Raw genomic sequence first — 19,545 nt, 5'->3', positions numbered from 1 at the left:
TACAATAGCCACCTCACTTTAAAAGATATCTTCTCCTACTCAGTGGAAGTTATTCTTCAAGTAGAGGAACTGCCCAAGAGAGCACAACTTGAGGGCGTACTGAGGAAGTACTGTACATCAGAGCTGCTGTCTCCCAAATGAGTTTCTAAATCCAGCCCTCTGTACCTGATCACGTGGATGAGTGTGACTTTGTACCATCATTGAGCAAACCTTACAGTGTACCAGCTAACCTTTATCTCTTCATTATGATCAAGTCAAGTTTATTGTCATGTGCACCAGAACGGTGAGACACAGGGGCAATGAAAAACTTGCTTGTAGCAGCGACATAGGCATGCAGATTTTGACATCACAAAGAACATACAGTGAAGAAAGAGACTGTAAAACAAGACATTAGTACAAAAAGACCAATCAGAAGGAAGTCCATGGTGGTGCAAGAAGTGGTCAATAGTGTTCCATTGCTGAGATTAGGTTAAGGTTGTGCAGGTCAGTTCAACAATCTGGTGGTTGTAGGAAAGAAGGTGTTCTTGAACTGGGACATTTGGGTCTTCGGGCAATGCCTCAAGAAGGTGCTTTCGATGGTTGGGTTACCTTATTCCTTTGTGGTTTTTGGAATACAGCTGTGTGCAGATTGAATGCTGTCTTAATAATATTGCAGTTCTGACCACCCTCCAAAAAATTGCTGTATGTAAAGTATTATGTAGCATCTTATGGATGATATAAATATATGGTAATATGTTAAAGACCATAAATATGCTATATTAATACAAGGTCCTCTAAATTCATTCCTGGTTAGCAGCACTAACTGTACTAAATAGTTATGCCCCTGTTCTGGGGATCTATCTGCCTCTAAGATTCATTTCATTAACACCGAAGGAATGAGTTTTGATACTTGAATACCATGCGCTGACACTCAATATTACCAGCTGGGATCAATTTCCAAGCAAAGTTTTTCTTTCTTAATCATTCCACGTAGCGCTGGCATTCCATGTACAGTCATTCTCTTTAAGAAATGGATGGTAAAACTGTATTAGGCTGTCACAATGAAACACACAGCTGCACCTTTGAGTAAGTAACTTGTTACTTCTCACTGTATGGTGCACTCTGCTGAAAAAAATGCTGTTGATCTTGAATTTAGGACATTCGTTGTCTCAGCATTCCAAATGAAATCTTAGAAACATTGTTCATTTAGATGGTTACAGCTGTATTATTGATGCCAAATCAATATGTCAACTCATTTAGTCCAAATGCATATTCATTAACAAGCATTCATCTGCACAAACTGGGCAGCTTAACATTTATACAGTTCCTTTTGCACTGTAAAAAGAAACAAGGATTTATTACTACATTGATAATTGCAGGAGATTAATAAGGAGCAATGTTTATTGAACTGTCCAATGTAATCAACATCCTAATATGTTTTAAGCAAAGCCTTTGCAATTATCCAGTGATAATAGCAGATGACAAGTATGGTCTGCCAGATGTAGACAACTGCCTATGATCATTTTGGAAGTTGTAGGTAGTGGGGTCCTTGTACCTCGAGGTGATTTAATTCACTGAACTGATTTTATTTCCAGTTAGGTCTTTTAATTTTGCATAGAAAGCAAGTTCTATAAAAACTAAAGAGCTACAGAGCTGTAATGTATGATAAAGCCCTGCTGCAAGATTATTGATTACAGTGCAATCACTATAGGGTTATTGAGTGCTTAATCTTTAGTCAATTACCAAAAACAAAACAACAGAGTCAGGATCAAAGCTGAAAATTATTCTTAGTGGCCATTTTATTGGATTCCTCCTCCTGCACCTAAAAGGTTAGTACTGAGTGTATGTTCGTGGTCTTCTGCTGCTGTAGTCCATCCACTTCAAGGTTCAATGTGCATTCATAGATGCTCTTCTGCACACCACTGTTGTAACACATAGCTATTTGAGTTGTAATTGTATTTGACTGCCATACTTATATATGAGTTAGTGTCAGATACCAGATCACATTTGTCAGATCACTGTGAGGATCCTTGCAATTTTAATCACTAACTCTAATTTCAGTGGTGAATTTAATGGTAAATTAATGTGCAAATTCAACAAAAGCAGGAAGATTAAAGCTAAACAGGGATATTAAAGATTCCTTCCTCTTCAGCCTATTACCTTTTCCACCTATCACTTCTCCCCCCACCTGGCTTCACTTATCTTCCGGCTTGTACTCCTTCCCTCCCCCTACCTTCTTATTCTGGCTTCTTCCCCCTTCCTTTCCAGTTCCGATGAAGAGTCTTTGCCTGGAATGTTGACTCTTTATTCCTCTCCATGGATGCTACTTGACATGCATGCTAAATTCCTCCTGAATTTTATGTGTGTTACTCTGGAATTCCAGCATCTGCAGAATCTCTTGTGTTTAAGATTAAAGCTGTGAATGTGGTGGGTCCAAGCCAAGTGGCATCTGCTGTGAATCAACCAGCAATATGTGGAAATTTGCAACTAAAGGCTTATCATTAATCCCATTTATATTTCTGCTAGATGCGCAGAGTCTTAGTAATGCACAGCGTTATTAGAATTTCGTTGTTTTCCATGAAGAAATGGCCAAGGATTATTATGCTGATCTGAACACTATATTCTTGATAAATTAATCAAATTTTACATACATATAAAATGCAGTTTTAAAAGGACACTTATTTTTGATTAAAACCTCCATATACTATCTCCAAAAAAAAATCAGTTTAATCGTAATTCCATTAGCTATTGCTTATCAGAGAGTTATGCTGATCAGACATCATATGTCTATGCAAATTAGATTAATTAGAAGATAAGGCTGCACATATATTATGTGGAAAAACATTTCTTTCTATAAAATTTGCCTTGTGTAATTATTACCTGCCAGCAATAATTTTTTTGGTATCAAGCATATGTAGCCCCCATGGCCAGCTCGGCTCGCTGTCGTCTAGGGAAACAGCCCTCGGCCCCACCAAACTGGGTAATCAGTTTGTGTGGATGCTGTGTGATGTACCCCACCCCGCCCAAATAACAGACAATACACTAGATACGATTAAAGGATTTACAGTTTATAGATATTACTGGAACTATATAATTAATAGAGAATAAAATATAAACGGAAAATCAAAGGCGCCAGACATCAAAGTTCAATCTCTTCGTGCACAAACAGTTGGAGCTCAGGACCCTTCTTCTTCTTCACCCTGCGACCCCTTGGACCACCTCGGCCAGCCACCTGGGACCAACAATGGTGGTCGAGCAGACACTCCACACGAGTCTGTCTCCGTATCCTCCTTGCCGAACACCCCGCTCAGGGTCCGACCCCGTTAGCGGACTCACAGCACCTGGTCCATCCTCTGTCTCTCTCTCCCGCCTTCCCCCCCAAAACCCTACGCATACAATATCTTACAGACACACCAAAAGCATACCAACTATCGCAATTGGTTCATTCGTCCTCTTATCAATAGATAATCCAAAACAAACTGCTTGCGGGAAGGACTTTCTCAGCGGTTAACATAACAAAGAAGTTCTTTCAATTATAACATAACAAAGAAGCCATTTTAATTAGACTACACAGTGACATAAAAAAAGAAACCCCTTACACTTAATTTACAAGTATAAACAAAATAAATTAGGAAATATGGTTTAAATGTCAAAAATAACCTTTGTGATCATTATAAGTACACTCTATCTGATTGTTACTGTTTTGCCCTGTGGAAGTCAGTTAGGTTTAGATTTTAATGTATGAAGAACAGGCAAAGTTGTCAAAAATAATCCATGGGGTTCGTTTGAGAATCTGTGGTCTATTGACATGTTAAAAATCTTACTTACACATTTTGCCAATATTTTCTCATTCAAAATTGCTATATTCCATTTTATAATTGAAAATGTGAATGTAAACATGTTACACTGTCAATCTGCTTTTGTATCAGTGGTTGTGCAACAGCTGACTCCAATAAAGAGAGTCTGAACATAGATGCCTGTGCTGTACTGGAACCAAAATAAAGGCATGGAGTCATTCAGCTGGGAAACAGCCTTTTGGCCCAAAGAGTCTAATTTGACTGTCAAGCATCTATTTACATAAATTTTATTCTCCCCTCGGTCTCATCTCCTCCCTGCAATTCTATCAAGATCCAAGAGCTTGAATTCAAAGTCTAAATGTGAAAGTAAAATTTATTATTATCATATATGTTATTATATGCTACCTTGAGATTCATCTTCTTGCAGGTAATAAATTTGCAGGTAGGGTTAATCCCTGACTTTCAAGAGCACTTGTGAGTTATGTTCCGGCTGGACTTAGTCCTTAAACTGCTGAAGAACAGTACGGAAAGAACAGGAGCTGTTTTCTCCCGGTAGGGATTAGTTTTTGGTTCCAAGTGCTCCTGCCACGTTTTGTCACCCTGCAACCTTATCCTTCAATCTCTTTGAATTATGGAGGACAGCATGTGTATAAATGTCTCTCTCCAGCAGACCTCATTATGATCATCATGACTCCTGTATTTCTACTAGTTTTTAATGTTTCTTAATTGTACATATGATTTTTTTGTGTTCTATCGCTGAACAGCAGTGAACCATCTGATTGGCCTATCAGAGTTCTCTTTGGGAACTAGTTGCCTTGATCAGCATTTCTGATCTGGCTATTGTTCACGATTGCACTTAATAAAAAAAGGTATAGGAAAATAAAGAAATACAATAGAACTAACATATACATAAACAAAGACTCACCAGCCAATATGTAAAAGCAGACAAATTATGAAAATAAAAAATTAATACTGAGTTATACTGAGAACATGAGTTATCGAGTCCTTGGAAGTGAGTCTATAGGTTGTGGAATCAATTCAGGTTTGTGTTGAGTGAAGTTATCCACACCAGTTTAGGATCCTGTTCTTGAACCTGGTGGTGTGGGACCAAAGGCTCCTGTACCTCTTGCCAGATGGTAATAGTGAGAAGAGGGCATGGTCTGGCTGGTGGGTGTGCTTGATGATGGATATTGCTTTCTTGTAGCTGCACTGTAATTTAATATGTTGAGTGGTAGGGTGGGGATGACTTTGCCTGAGATGGACTGGACTGCATCCACCACTTCTTCTAGACTTTTCTGTTCCTGGGTATTGATGTTTCCACACCAGCCCATGATGCAACCAGGTAGGATACTCTTCACTGTGCATCTATAGAAGTTTAAGAACCACGTCACTCTGATTTGAGTAATGTCTGGTAAGTGAGCGACCTCATCAGCAGTTAAGATTTAGATGATTTGTTTCACATTTGTAGTTGCTTTTTGAGATTCATTTTACTTCTACTTCGTAACCCTTTCTAGATACTTATTCAATGCATTTGTTAAAATTAATATTCAACCTCTAACATTATTTTTATATAATTCATTATTCTTGTAATTTTTGAATGTTGTCACAACAGCAAATCTCTAATACATATAAATGTAAATGGCGAATATGGTTGATCCTCGATCCAAACTATTTGCATTACCCTTTCATTGATGCTTTCCTGCTTTCCTAATCAAAGCAATGAGTTGCACTGAAAAAATTCTCGGTCCTTTTTCTTCCTAATCATATTAAATACCTTGTAAGGTAATACAATTTGTGGATATGTACATATTCACAACCACCAACATTGAGTTGGGGTTCACTTTAAGAGGCTGGCTGGTTTGGCGTGATGATGTAGTTATGTGAAGTCCTTTTATCGCACTTTGTGTTAAGTGTTTGGATTACAATAAATCGATTGTTTAGGTTTTTTTTAAAACAACATGAGGCATTTTATACTCATTTCTGAAAACTTACAGCCTCATTACTCTTTGTGTTGGAATTGTTAACTCTCTGCTTTGTACCTTTAACCTGCTTTCCATGCTGCTGCACTCTTGAGAGCTGTTTCCACTCTTCAGAACTTGTCTCATCTGCATAAAGATTTTCCACACAGATTAGCAGTCAGGGGCCCAATAGAAAGATTACAGAATCCACATGAGTCAAATGAGCATTTTGATTCATCTGTGAAATAATATTCATGCACTGTGTTGACTGATTAAAGGAACTCAATGTTGGATATCAAGAGCATAACTTGCTAATTAGATAATAAATTCATCTCTGTGTGTTCACAGAAAGTGGCAGTGCAGATGTGTAATCTGAAATGTTTTACCACACAGGATGTAGGCATGCTCAGATCTCCCAAGTGGTTCACCGTTCACCAGGCTGGCTAGACAATATTTCCATGACCTAAACGTTGGAAAAAATTTTAGAGTACTACTGTTTTCCAATATGAAGAAGAAAACAGGGCACTGGATGAAGATTTAAGGGCTGTTACTCCTTTCCTGAAAGCATTGATCCTTGTTGGATTGGGGGTACTGAATCAATCTTATTGAAGTATTTCCTGTACATGACCAGAACAGCATACAATGCTCCTAATTAGGCCTCACCCATGTCTTATACAACTCCTACATAACCATCCCAACCCTGTACTCAAATTTATGGAAACCAATGTGCCAAAAGCTCTCTTTATGACCCTATCTACCTATAATGTCACTTTCAAGGAATAATGGATATGCATTCACAGATACCTCTGTTCTACCACGCTCCTCAGTACCCTAATATTCATCGTTAAGTCCTACCCTGGTTTGTACAGCTAAAGTGCATTAAATTCCGTCCGCCATTTTTCCAGCTGGTCAAGATCAGACTGCAAGATCTGATAGCCTTCCACACTGTCTACTAGACCCCAAATCATGGTGTCATCTGTAAGTCACGTCCTATCAACTTGATTGAGTTTTTTGACAAGGAGACAACAGAGATTGATGAAGGTAGAGAAGTAGATGTTGTTTACATGGATTTTAGTAAGACATTTGACAAAGTCCCTAATGGGAGGCTAATCCAGAAGATTAAGGTGCATGGTGTCCGCAGCGAATTGGCTGTTTGTATTCAGAACTGGCTTGCGCATAGTAGTGGTTTAGATTTAGATTATGAGGACACTCAGTCCTCGTTTATTGTCATTTAGTAATGCATGCATTAAAAATGATACAATGCTCCTCCGGTATGATATCACAGAAACACAAGGCAGACCAAGACTAAAACTGACAAAAATCACATAATTATAACATGTAGTTGCAACAGTGCAAAACAATACCATAATTTGATAAGAGCAGACCATGGGCACGGTAAAAAAAAGTCTCAAAGTCCCGATAGCCCATCATCTCACGCAGACAGTAGAAAGGAGAAACTCTCCCTGCCATGAGCTTCCAGCACCGCAAACTTGCCAATGCAGCATCCTGGAAGCACCCAACCACAGTCCATCCGAAAACTTCGAGCCTGCGACCAGCCCTCCGACACCGAGCACCAAGCACCATCCCTGCCGAGCGCTTCGACCCCGGCCCCGGCCGCCAAGCAACTGGCAAAGCCGAGGATTCGGGGCCTTCCACTCCGGAGATTTCAGTTCACACAGTAGCGGCGGCAGCAAAACAGGCATTTCAGAAGTTTCACCAGATGTTCCTCCGTGCTCTCATGTCTGCTTCCATCAAATCAGAATTGTGCACGGCATCCTACTTGACAGATTACAGATATTCATCACCGAAGAGGTCGCCATCTTCTCCGCCCGCCAACCGCCAGGTTGAAGGGACTTATTTTAGCTGGAGGTCTGTATTTGGTGGTGTTCCACAGGATTCTGTGCTGAGACCTCTGCACAGATGTATATGATGTATATGAATGACCTGGATGGGCGGGTTAGTAAGTGTGCAGATGATATCAAGATTCATGAAGTTGTGGATAGTGTAGATGACTGGCACAGAATACAGTTGAAGATATGGGCAGAGAAATGGCAGTTGGAGTTTAACCCAGGTAAATGAGAGGTGTTTCACCTTGATAGGGCAAATTCAAGGAGACTGTTCATAGCTACTTAAAAGCGGCTACATAGTTTGACAAGGTGTTAAGAAGGCTAATGGAATGCTTGTATTTATTAGTTGAGGCACTGAGTTCAAAAGTCAAGAGGTTATGTTGCAACTTTATAAAACTCTGGTCAGATCATATCTGGAGTATTGCACATGATTCTGGTCACCCTTTCATAGGAAGGGTGGTGAGGCTTTGAAGAGGGTGCAGAAAATATTTACCAGTATGCTGCCTAGAGAGCATATGCTATCATGAGAGGCTATTTCTTCTGGAATGACAGAGGCTGAGGGGCAAGCTGATAGGTTTATAAGATGTGAGAAGAAGAGACAGGGAGTAACTTTTTGACAGGGTAGAAATGTCTAATACCAGAGGGCACTAAAGGTGAGAGGAAATAGGTTCAAAGGGGATGTGAGGGGTATGTTTTTTTTCTCAGTAAGTGGTGGATGCCTAGAATGCGCTGCCTGATATGGTGGTAGAGGCAAATGCATTAGAGGCTTTGAAAGTGATGTTTAGATAGGCACATGAATATAAGGAAGATGGAGGGATATGGATATTGTGTAGGTCGGAGGGATTAGTTTTTTGGGGGTTTTTGATTTACTTTTCAGCACAACATTGAGGGCCGAAAGGTGTGTTCCTGTGCTGTACTCTTCTATGCTCTATGTTCTCATGCAGCTATGTTTAGAACCAAAATCATTGCTGAATGCTGAATACTTTTGGTTTCATAGGTGGTTCCAAAAGGAAGTGGAGTCCATTTCAGCGTACATGGCTGAATTCAAGAAGTTGTCTGGGCATTGTCAGTTCAGTGATGGGCTTAATGATGCACTGAGAGATTGTTTAGCTAGTGGAATCTTACAAGAAGCATTCAAAAAAGGCTCCTAACTGAAGCACAACTCACGTTTAAAAGAGCAGTTGAAGTTGCTGTATCAATGGAAACGGCAACTAGAGATGCAATTGAGTTCCAGTCAGGAATGAAAGTGAGTATGAACAAAATTGAAACATCTAAACAGAATGCTGGCCTGGCTGAAAAATGCTGTTACTATTGTGGGAGAGGCTCACATACACCAGACCAATGCAGATTTAAAGGCATAACTTGCAGAAAATACACCAAATTGGGACACGTACAAAGGGTATGTTGGGCAGAAAAAAAAATGGACTGCACAGGGAAGAGAAATAGATAAAAAGTCAAGCTGCAGTTTTAAAAAGAGCACTAATCTGCATGGTGTTGATGAGAAATCTGATAATGCTGAGATCAACACAGGACTGCGTAGCCTTGAAATTTACACGATGAAAACTGACAAGAGACAAGCAATGCAGTGTACACCAAAAGTGAACAGCAAATTAATTAAAATGAATTTAGGCACTAGCTCGGCTGTTTCAGTAATTCCACAAAATGAGTTTGAACGACATTTCAAAATACTGGTATTCAACTAAGAACTTATACTGGAGAAAAGATAACTCCCGTGGGAATGACATTTGTAACAATGAAATACAATAACCAACAAGCCACATTGGGCTTGTATGTGGTAAAAACAGGAGGGCCATCATTGTGTGGCTATGAGTGGTTGAAACAACAGCTTGATTGTATATCCATCTACAAGTTGCATGCCACATCCACTGCAATAGACTCAACTGAAAGTGAACCAAGAAAGGTACTAGATGATACCACAGTAGTGTTCCAGGAGGGTAATACAAAATTCAAACATGTATAGGGTAAATGTAAATCCCACACCTAAGTTTTACAAAGCCCATCTGATTCCTTATACCATCTATGATAAAGTAACCAGTGAGCTAGATCACATGGAGGTTGAAGGAATTCTGTCCAGGTTGGAGTGGGGCCCAGTGGTCCCAGTAGCCAAAGAAAATGGGTCCTTCTGGATTGTAGTAATTTTAAAGTCACCATCAACTCAGTACTGAAAGTAGATCAATATCCTCTGTACAAGGTAGAGGATATCTTTGCAAACCTTCCTGGATGAAAACACTTTATTAAAGTGGACTTAGCTAAGTCCATCCTACAGATGGAGATACATAGAAACATAGAAATCTACAGTACATTACAGGACCTTCAGCCCATGATGTTGTGCAGACCATGTAACCTACTATAGAGAGTGCACAGAATTTCCCTAGCGCATAGCCCTCTATCTTTCTAAGCTCCATGTACCTATCTAAGAGTCTCTTAAAAGACCCTCTTGTATCTGCCTCTATCAACTTCGCTGGCAGCCCATTCCAAGCACTCACCACTCTTTGCATAAAAAACTTACCCCTGACATCTTCTCTGTACCTACTTCTAACCAGCTTAAAACTGTGCCCTCTCGTGTTAGCCATTTCAGCTCTGGAAAAAAGCCTTTGGTTATCCACACGATCAATGAATCTCATCATTTTTTACACCTCTATCAGGTGACCTCTCATCCTCCGTTGCTCCAAGGAGAAAAGGCCAAGTTCACTCAACCTATTCTCATAAGGCATGCTCTCCAATCCAGGCAACATCCTTGTAAATCTCCTCTGCTCTCTCTCTATAGTATCCACATCCTTCTTGTAGTGAGGTGACCAGAACTGAACACAGTATTCCAAGTGGGGTCTAATTAAAGTCTTATATAGCTGTAACATTACTTCACGGCTCTTGAATTCATTCCCACAGTTGATGATGGCCAACACACCATATGCCTTCTTAACAGCACTGTCAACCTGCGCAGCAGCTTTGAGTGTCCTATGGACATGGACCCCAAGATCTCGTTAATTCTCCACACTGCCAAGCATCTTAACATTAATATTATATTCTGTCTTCAAATTTGACCAAATTGAACCACCTCACACTTATCTGCCACTTCTCAGCCCAGTAATGCATCCTATTGATGTCGTGCTGTAACCTCTGACAACCCTCCACACTATCCATAACACCTCCAACTTTAGTTTCACTAACAAACTTACTAACCCACCCTTCTACTTTCTCATTCAGTTCATTTATAAAAATCACAAAGAGGAAGGGGTCCCAGAACAGATCCCTGTGGAACACCACTGGTCACCAACCTCCAGGCAGAATAAGAACCATCCACAACCACAGTTTGCCTTCTGTGGGCAAGCTAATTGTGGATCCACAAAGCAAGGTCTCCTTGGATCCCATGCCTCATTACTTTCTGCATGAGCCTCGAATGGGGAACTTTAACAGATGCCTTACAGAAATACATATACACTACACCCAAACAACAGGAATTCTGCAGATGCTGGAAATTCAAGCAACACACATCAAAGTTGCTGGTGAACGCAGCAAGCCAGGCAGCATCTCTAGGAAGAGGTACAGTCGACGTTTCAGGCTGAGACTCTTCGTCAGGACTAACTGAAGGAAGAGTTAGTAAGAGATTTGAAAGTGGGAGGGGGAGGGGGAGATTCAAAATGATAGGAGAAGACAGGAGGGGGAGGGATGGAACCAAGAGCTGGACAGGTGATTGGCAAAGGGGATATGAGAGGATCATGGGACAGGAGGTCCGGGGAGAAAGACTGTGGCGGGGCGGGGGAACCCAGAGGATGGGCAAGGGGTATAGTCAGAGGGACAGAGGGAGAAAAAGGAGAGTGAGAGAAAGAATGTGTGTATAAAAATAAGTAACAGATGCGGTACGAGGGGGAGGTGAGGCATTAGCGGAAGTTAGAGAAGTCGATGTTCATGCCATCAGGTTGGAGGCTACCCAGACGGAATATAAGGTGTTGTTCCTCCAACCTGAGTGTGACTTCATCTTTACAGTAGAGGAGACCGTGGATAGACATGTCAGAATGGGAATGGGATGTGGAATTAAAATGTGTGGCCGCTGGGAGATCCTGCTTTCTCTGGCGGACAGAGCGTCGGTGTTCAGCAAAGCGGTCTCCCAGTCTGCGTCGGGTCTCACCAACATATAGAAGGCCACATCGGGAGCACCGGACGCAGTATATCACCCTAGCCGACCCACAGGTGAAGTGTTGCCTCACCTGGAAGGACTGTCTGGGACCCTGAATGGTGGTAAGGGAGGAAGTGTAAGGGCATGTGTAGCACTTGTTCCGCTTACAAGGATAAGTGCCAGGAGGGAGATCAATGGGGAGGGATGCGGGGGGGACGAATGGACAAGGGAGTCGCATAGGGAGCGATCCCTGTGGAAAGCGGTGGGGGGGGGAGGGAAAGATGTGCTGAGTGGTGAGATCCCGTTGGAGGTGGCGGAAGTTACGGAGAATAATATGTTGGACCCGGAGGCTGGTGGGGTGGTAGGTGAGGACCAGGGGAACCCTATTCCTAGTGGGGTGGCAGAAGGATGGAGTGAGAGCAGATGTGCGTGAATGGGAGAGATGCGTTTGAGCGCAGATTTGATGGTGGAGGAAAGAAAGCCCCTTTCTTTAAAAAAGGAGGACATCTCTCTCATCCTGGAATGAAAAGCCTCATCCTGAGAGCAGATGCGGCAGAGACGGAGGAATTGCGAGAAGAGGATGGCATTTTTGCAAGAGACAGGGTGAGAAGAGGAATAGTCCAGATAGCTATGAGAGTCAGTAGGCTTATAGTAGACATCAGTGGATAAGCTGTCTCCAGAGACAGAGACAGAAAGATCTAGAAAGGGGGGGGAGGTGTCGGAAATGGACCAGGTAAACTTGAGGGCAGGGTGAAAGTTGGAGGCAAAGTTAATAAAGTCAACGAGCTCAGCATGCGTACAGGAAGCAGCGCCAATGCAGCCGTCGATGTAGCGAAGGAAAAGTGGGGGACAGATACCAGAATAGGCACGGAACATAGATTGTTCCACAAAGCCAACAAAAAGGCAGGCATAGCTAGGACCCGTACATTCTTTCTCTCTCTCTCCTTTTTCTCCCTCTGTCCCTCTGACTATACCCCTTGCCATCCTCTGGGTTTCCCCCCCGCTCCCCCTTTTCCTTCTCCCTGGGCCTCCTGTCCCATCACCTGTCCAGCTCTTGGCTCCATCCCTCCCCCTTTTGTCTTTTCCTATCATTTTGGATCTCCCCCTCCCCCTCCTACTTTCAAATCTCTTACTAACTCTTCCTTCAGTTAGTCCTGACGAAGAGTCTCGGCCTGAAACGTCAACTGTACCTCTTCCTAGAGATGCTGCCTGGCCTGCTGCGTTCACCAGCAACTTTGATGTGTGTTACACTACACCCATGTGTTTTGTTACATCGTCAAATAATTCAATCAGGTTCATAAGGCATGACCTGCCCTTGACAAAGCCATGCTGACTATCCCTAATAGAAACATAGGAAACCTACAGCACAATACAGACCCTTTGGCCCATAAAGCTGTGCCGAACATGTCCTTACCTTAGAACTACCTAGACTTACCCATAGCCCTCTATTTTCCTAAGCTGCATGTATCCATCCAGGAGCCTCTTAAAAGATCCTATCGTTTCCACCTCCACCACCGCTGCCAGCAGCCCATTTCACACACTCACCACTCTCTGTGTAAAAACACTTACCCCAACATCTCCTCTGTACCCACTTCCAAGCACCTTAAAAATATGTCCTCTTGTGCTGGTCATTTCAGCCCTGGGAAAAAAGCCTCTGACTATCCACATGATCAATGCCTCTCTTTATCTTGTACACCTCTATCAGGCCACCTCTCATCCTCTGTCACTCCAAGGAGAAAAGGCCGATTTCACTCAACCTATTCTCATAAGGCGTGCTCCCCAATCCAGGCAACATCCTTGTAAATCTCCTGTGCACCCTTTCTATAGTTTCCACATCCTTCCTGTAGTGAAGCGACCAGAACGAGCACAGTACTCCAAGTGAGGTCTGACCAAGGACTTATATAGCTACAACATTACCTCTTGGCTCCTAAACTCAATCCCACAATTGATGAAGTCCAATGCACTGTATGCTTTCTTAACCACAGAGTCAACCTGTGCAGCAGCTTTGAGTGTCCTATGGACTTGGACCGCAAGATACCTCATCCTCCACACTGCCAAGAGTGAGATTAATACTATATTCTGTCATCATATTTGACCTACCAAAATGGACTCAAACCCCAAGATCTTTCTGACCCTCCACACTGCCAGAAGTCTTGCCATTAATGCTATAATTCTGCCATCGTATTTGACCTAATGAGATTATGTCTTTCCAAATGCTCATAATTCCTGCCTCTCAGGATCTTCTCCAACAATTTGCCCATCACTGAAGTAAGACTCACTGGTCTATAATTTCCTGGTCCTCTACGCCCTTTCCTGAGCAAGGGAACAACGGTTGCAACCTTCCAATCCTCTGGTATTTCTCCTGTCCCTATTGATGATGCAAAGATCATTGCCAGAGGCTCAGTAATCTTCTCCCTTGCTTCCCACAGGAGCCTCATCCAGTCCTGTGACTTATCTAACTTAATACCTTTCAAAAGCTGTTTGTTAATGTCTATACACTCAAGTGTTTCAGTCCGCTGTAAGTCATTCCGACAATTGCCAAGGTCCTTTCCACTGGTAAATACTGAAGCAAGGTATTCATTAAGTACCTTCGCAACCTCCTCCGGCTCCATGTGCATGTTTCACTCTCAATGCTGATTGGTCCCATTCTAAAATTGCTCATCCTCTTGCTCTTCACATACCTGTAGAATGCCTTGGGGTTTTCCTTAATCCTGCTCATCAAGGCCTTCTCATGGCCCCTTCTAGCTCTCCTAATTTCATTCTTGAGCTCCTTCCTGGCATCCTTGTAATTTTCTAGATCTCTAGCAGTGCCTACTTTCCCCAAATGCAAAGTGAAAGTCTCCCTATATTATGGCAGAGATCATCTAAAAGGAAACCAGAAAAGACCCGATACTGTCTCACGTACACATGGCAACCCAAAATTGCTGAATGGCAGCAAAAATTCCAGTTTCTAACTTGCCCTTGATGGAGATTGAGAGTTGTTGTACCAACCAAATGACAGCTGAAGTGTTGGAGGAACTACTGTACATGCCAGTCATCTAGGTGTGGTCAAAATGGAAGCATTGGCTCAACACTTTGTCTGGAGGCCTAGGATAGATCAGTAGATTGAGAAGCTTTCCATGCACTGTTCAGGTTGCCAGCACATCCAGGAGATGCTAAGAGCAGCACCTCTCCATCCCTGGGTATGTCCTACTTTGCCCTGGCAGAGGATTCATGTGGATTTTGCCAGACCATTCCAGGGTATAAATTTCTTGGTAAGATTGGATGTAGCTACAAAGTGGCCAGAATTGCCTCCACTACAACCTTGCACACTTTTAATGTGTTGAGAAGCCTCTTCTCAAGGACTGGTGTTCCAGAACACTTAGTCAGTGACAATGAAGACAGTTTGTTGTGGAACAATTTCAGTCATTCCTGAAAATGAATGGAATAAGACATATTACATCTTCATTGTACCCAGCTACAAATGGCTTGGCAGAAGGGTTTGTGCAGAGTCTAAAAAACGCACTGTGAGCAATATCAGCAGAACAGACTACACTGACACTGAATCAGAAGTTCATCAATTTTGACCTTGCATATTGCAATGCAGTACACTCCACAGTCAATAGTTCAACAGCTGTGCTGTTCCTGGGCCATCCCTTGATTCAACGCTTGGATCTCCTCAAACCAAATCACGGGAGTATGCAGGACAAACAGTTGCGATAAATTGAGGGTTCCTCAAACAAGGAGGTTCGATGTTTCACTCTTTGACAAGCAGTCCTTGTGAGGGACTGCAGAGATGATCAAAATTGTGAACTTGGAAAGGTTAAGGACAGAACTGGACACTCTCCAATGAAGTGGGGATTGCATTCTAGAAAATGCTGGGCGGAGAGAATTTGATGAAGGACACTGATGTGGGTCAAGGCCTTTTTGGTGGGAGCTGGGAGAAAACAGGAGGAAAGATGGCTGAGGGTGTTGTCCCTGTTGCACAAGTAGTTTGACTTCAAAGAGGAAGGACTAATACTCCCATGGGAGAGCCCATTTGTTCGAGGTGGATTTTGAGTGACATTCAGAAGATGGTATGTGCTTTCACGCAGACCTTGGATCCAGTGCGTGAGTTAAAGACAACTGCAAGATGAGCTACAACTTATGTGCACATTTGGACTGGGTTTTATTTTTATTTTTTTCCTTTTCTTTTTCCTACTAACTGTTCAATAAAGCTGACATTTGTAAATATAATTTCTTTATAATTGTATGGACCTGTTATTTCTTGCTGACAGCTAATTGCATGGAGGCAGTATTTGCACAATTCAGGGTTTGGGTGGTCAAGACATCCCAGCTTCCTGGTTTTGGTGGGACCCAGGTCATACCAACTCTAGACGTGCAGAGTTTGAGAAAGGTGGTTTTCTCACCGCTGAATCCAGTGGCTGTTAGCAAAGGGCTAACGAGCTGCATCTCCAGAGATGCCTGGTAAAAAAGGGTTTCAGAAGATTATCGTTGGGAGCTTAACGTCCAAGGAAACACATTGTATTGAAAGGAAAGGCAGATAGGCAGAGGGTGTAGGGTGGCTCTGTTGGTAAAATCTGAAATCAGATCCCATTAAGGTTAGAACATTAGAATTGTGGGTCGAGTTAAGATACTGCAAGGGTAAAAAGACCCTAATGGGAGTTATATACAGGCTGCTGAACTGTAGCCAGGATGTAGGTGACAAATCACAGCAGGAGATCGAAAATGCATGTCAAAAGGGTAATACAATAGACATAGGGGATTTCAATATAAAGGTGAATTGGGAAAATCAGGCTGGTGCTGATTTGGATCCCAAGAGAGGGAATTTGTAGAATGCCTATGAGATGGCTTGTTATAGCAGCTGGCGGTTAGGCCCACTAGGGGATCAACTATTCTGGATGAGGTGTTGTGTTGTGAACTGGATTTGATTAGGGAACTTAAGGTAAAGGAAACCTTAAGAGTCGGTGATCATAATGTGATAGAATTCACCCTGCAACTTGAGAGGAAGAAGCTAAAGTCAAATGCATCAGTATTACAGTGGAGTAAAGCGAATTACAGAGGCCAGAGAGGAGCTGGCCAGAGTTAATTAGAAAGGAACAATAGCAGAGATAATGTTAGAGCAGCAATGGCTGGAGTTTCTGGGAGAAATTTGGAAGGCACAGGAAAGACAAAAAGGTGTTCTAAGCTCTATTAAGTCTATTAGGTAAATGGATAGTAGGTGTACGGAGAGTTATGGTCCCAGTGCAGGTCGATAGGAGTGAGCGCTTTAAATGGCTTCAGCATGGACTACATGGGATGAAGATCCTGTTTCTGTGTTGTACCTCTCTATGACTCTAAAAGCAGGATGATGACAAGGGAAGTCAACCCCAACATAAAAGCAAAAGAGAGGGTATATAATAGAGCAAAAATTAGTGGGAAGTTAGAGAATTGGGAAGCTTTTAAAAGCCAATATAAGGCAACTAAAAAGTCATAAGGAAGGAAAAGATGAAATATAGAACATAGAACGTAGAATAGTACAGCTCAGTACAAGCCCTTCGGCCCACAATGCTGTGCCGACCCTCAAACTCTGCCTCCCATATAAGCCCCACCTTAAATTCCTCCATATACCTGTCTAGTAGTCTCTTAAACTTCACTAGTGTGTCTGCCTCCATCACTGACTCAGGCAGTACATTCCACGCACCAACCACTCTCTGAGTAAAAAACCTTCCTCTAATATCCCTCTTGAACTTCCCACCCCTTACCCTAAAGCCATGTCCTCTTGTATTGAGCAGTTGTGCCCTGGGGAAGAGGTGCTGGCTATCCACTCTATCTATTCCTCTTATTATCTTGTATACCTCTATCATGTCTCCTCTCATCCTCCTTCTCTCCAAAGAGTAAAACTCTATCTCCCTTAATCTCTGATCATTGTGATCCTTGTAGATAAAAACAGCGTGGGTGAAAGGGGCTCGGAAAGAAGGTGTAGGAACGACAGATTCACAGAGTCCTTAAGAGAAATGTTTGCCTGTCAAATCTGTTGGCATTCTTTGAGCAGCAGAAAATTTGAAATCTGAAGCCTGAGAAGATGTAGCACACTGAGGTTCTGCAACTGAGTTGAGAAGGTAGCGACACATGGCAGTTTGGTGCTTTGAGCGATGGTCAATCAATGTTCGTGATTGATTGGCAAGAACAAATTAAAGTAAGGCAGGGACAAGTGGAGCAGCCATTGTTGGGATGGTCAGAGTTAAAATAGAGAATTTTTTTAGGCTTTAACTCTTTGAGGCTTCAGCGAGAAGAGGCTTGCCTGTCCTTCCTGACATCTTTACTGCTCACTATCTTAGATTTATTTCTGTTTTTCCCCTCCTCTGTACTATCATTCCGGTTCCCATCCCCCTGCCAAATTAGTTTAAATCCTCCCTAACAGCTCTATTAAACCTTCCCGCCAGGATATTGGTCCCCTTCGGGTTCAGGTGTAACCCGTCCTTTTTGAACAGGTCATACTTCCCCGAGAAGAGATCCCAGTGGTCCAAGAGTCTGAAGCCCTATCCCTTGCACCAGGCTCTCAGCCACGCATTCATCTGCCTGATCCTGTTATTCTTGCCCTCGCTAGCACATGGCACAGGTAGCAATCCTGAGATTACTACCCTGGATGTCCTGCTTCTCAGCTTCCTTCCTAACTCCTGGAAGTCTGTCTTCAGGACATCCTCCCTTTGTCCTATCTATGTCATTGGTACCAACATGTACCAAGACAACTGGCTGCTCGCCCTCTCCCTTCAGAATATTCTGGACCCGATCCGAGACATCCCATACTCTGGCACCTGGGAGGAAACACACCATGCGGGTATCTCTATCAGGCTCACAGAATCTCCTGTCCGTTCCCCTGACTATGGAATCCCCTATGACTACCGCATTTCTCTTCTCCCTCCTTCCCTCCTGCACAACAGCGCCAGGCTCAGTGCCAGAGACCCGGTCACCATGGGCATCCCCCATCATGTCATCCCCCTCAACAGCATCTAGAACAAGATATTTGTTGCTGAGGGGGGCAGCCACAGGGGTGTCTCCACTATCCAGGCATTTTCCTTCCCTCTCCTGACAGTCACCCAGTTTTCTGACCCCTGTAGCCTAGGGATGACTACCTCCCTGTAGCTCCTGTCTATCACCTCTTCACTTTCCCTAATAAGCAGTAGGTCATCAAGCTGCAGCTCCAGATCCCTAACACGGTCTCTGAGGAGCTGCATCTCAGTGCACCTGGTGCAGATGTGGCCATCAGGGAGGCTGGAGATCTTACTGTTTATTGTTTTTATTGTTTATTGTTTTACTGCTTTTTGTACTTTTCAGGACATCACTCCTGAGCCAATGCTGCAATCTGGGCTTCTTGGTACCCAGTACCCCATATCTTCTCCACACATCCAGAGCCAGAGGAGGCTTCACTGAGAGAAGATAAAAAAGCAGTAGGTAGAGCCCGCCCCCTCCCCACCATTTATTGTTCTTCCTTATTTACATTTGCTCAGTTAGAACAGTAGGGATGCTAGGCAGGATAGTGGAATGTTCCTCGTGCAGGATGTGGGAAGGCAGGAAGACATTCAGTGTCCCTAACGACCACAACTGTGAGAAGTGCATCCAGCTGCAGCTTCTAACAATCCAGTTGGAGCTGGAACTGGATGAACTCTAGATCATTCGGGATGTTGAGGGGTGATAGACAGGACATATAGAGAGATAGTTATACCCAAGGTGCAGGGCATATGAAACCAAATGACAGTCTGGAAAGGGATAGGGATTAAACAGCCAGTGCAGAATACCCCTATAGCCATCCCCTCAACAACAGGTATATCACTTTGGATACTGTTGGCAGGGGGAATGACCGGGAGTCA

This window comes from Mobula hypostoma, chromosome X1 (genome assembly GCF_963921235.1).
Source record: "Mobula hypostoma chromosome X1, sMobHyp1.1, whole genome shotgun sequence".
In the NCBI taxonomy this organism is placed as follows: Eukaryota; Metazoa; Chordata; class Chondrichthyes; order Myliobatiformes; family Myliobatidae; genus Mobula; species Mobula hypostoma.
The sequence above is the reverse complement of the archived record's forward strand: the minus strand, read 5'-3'. Positions refer to the sequence as shown.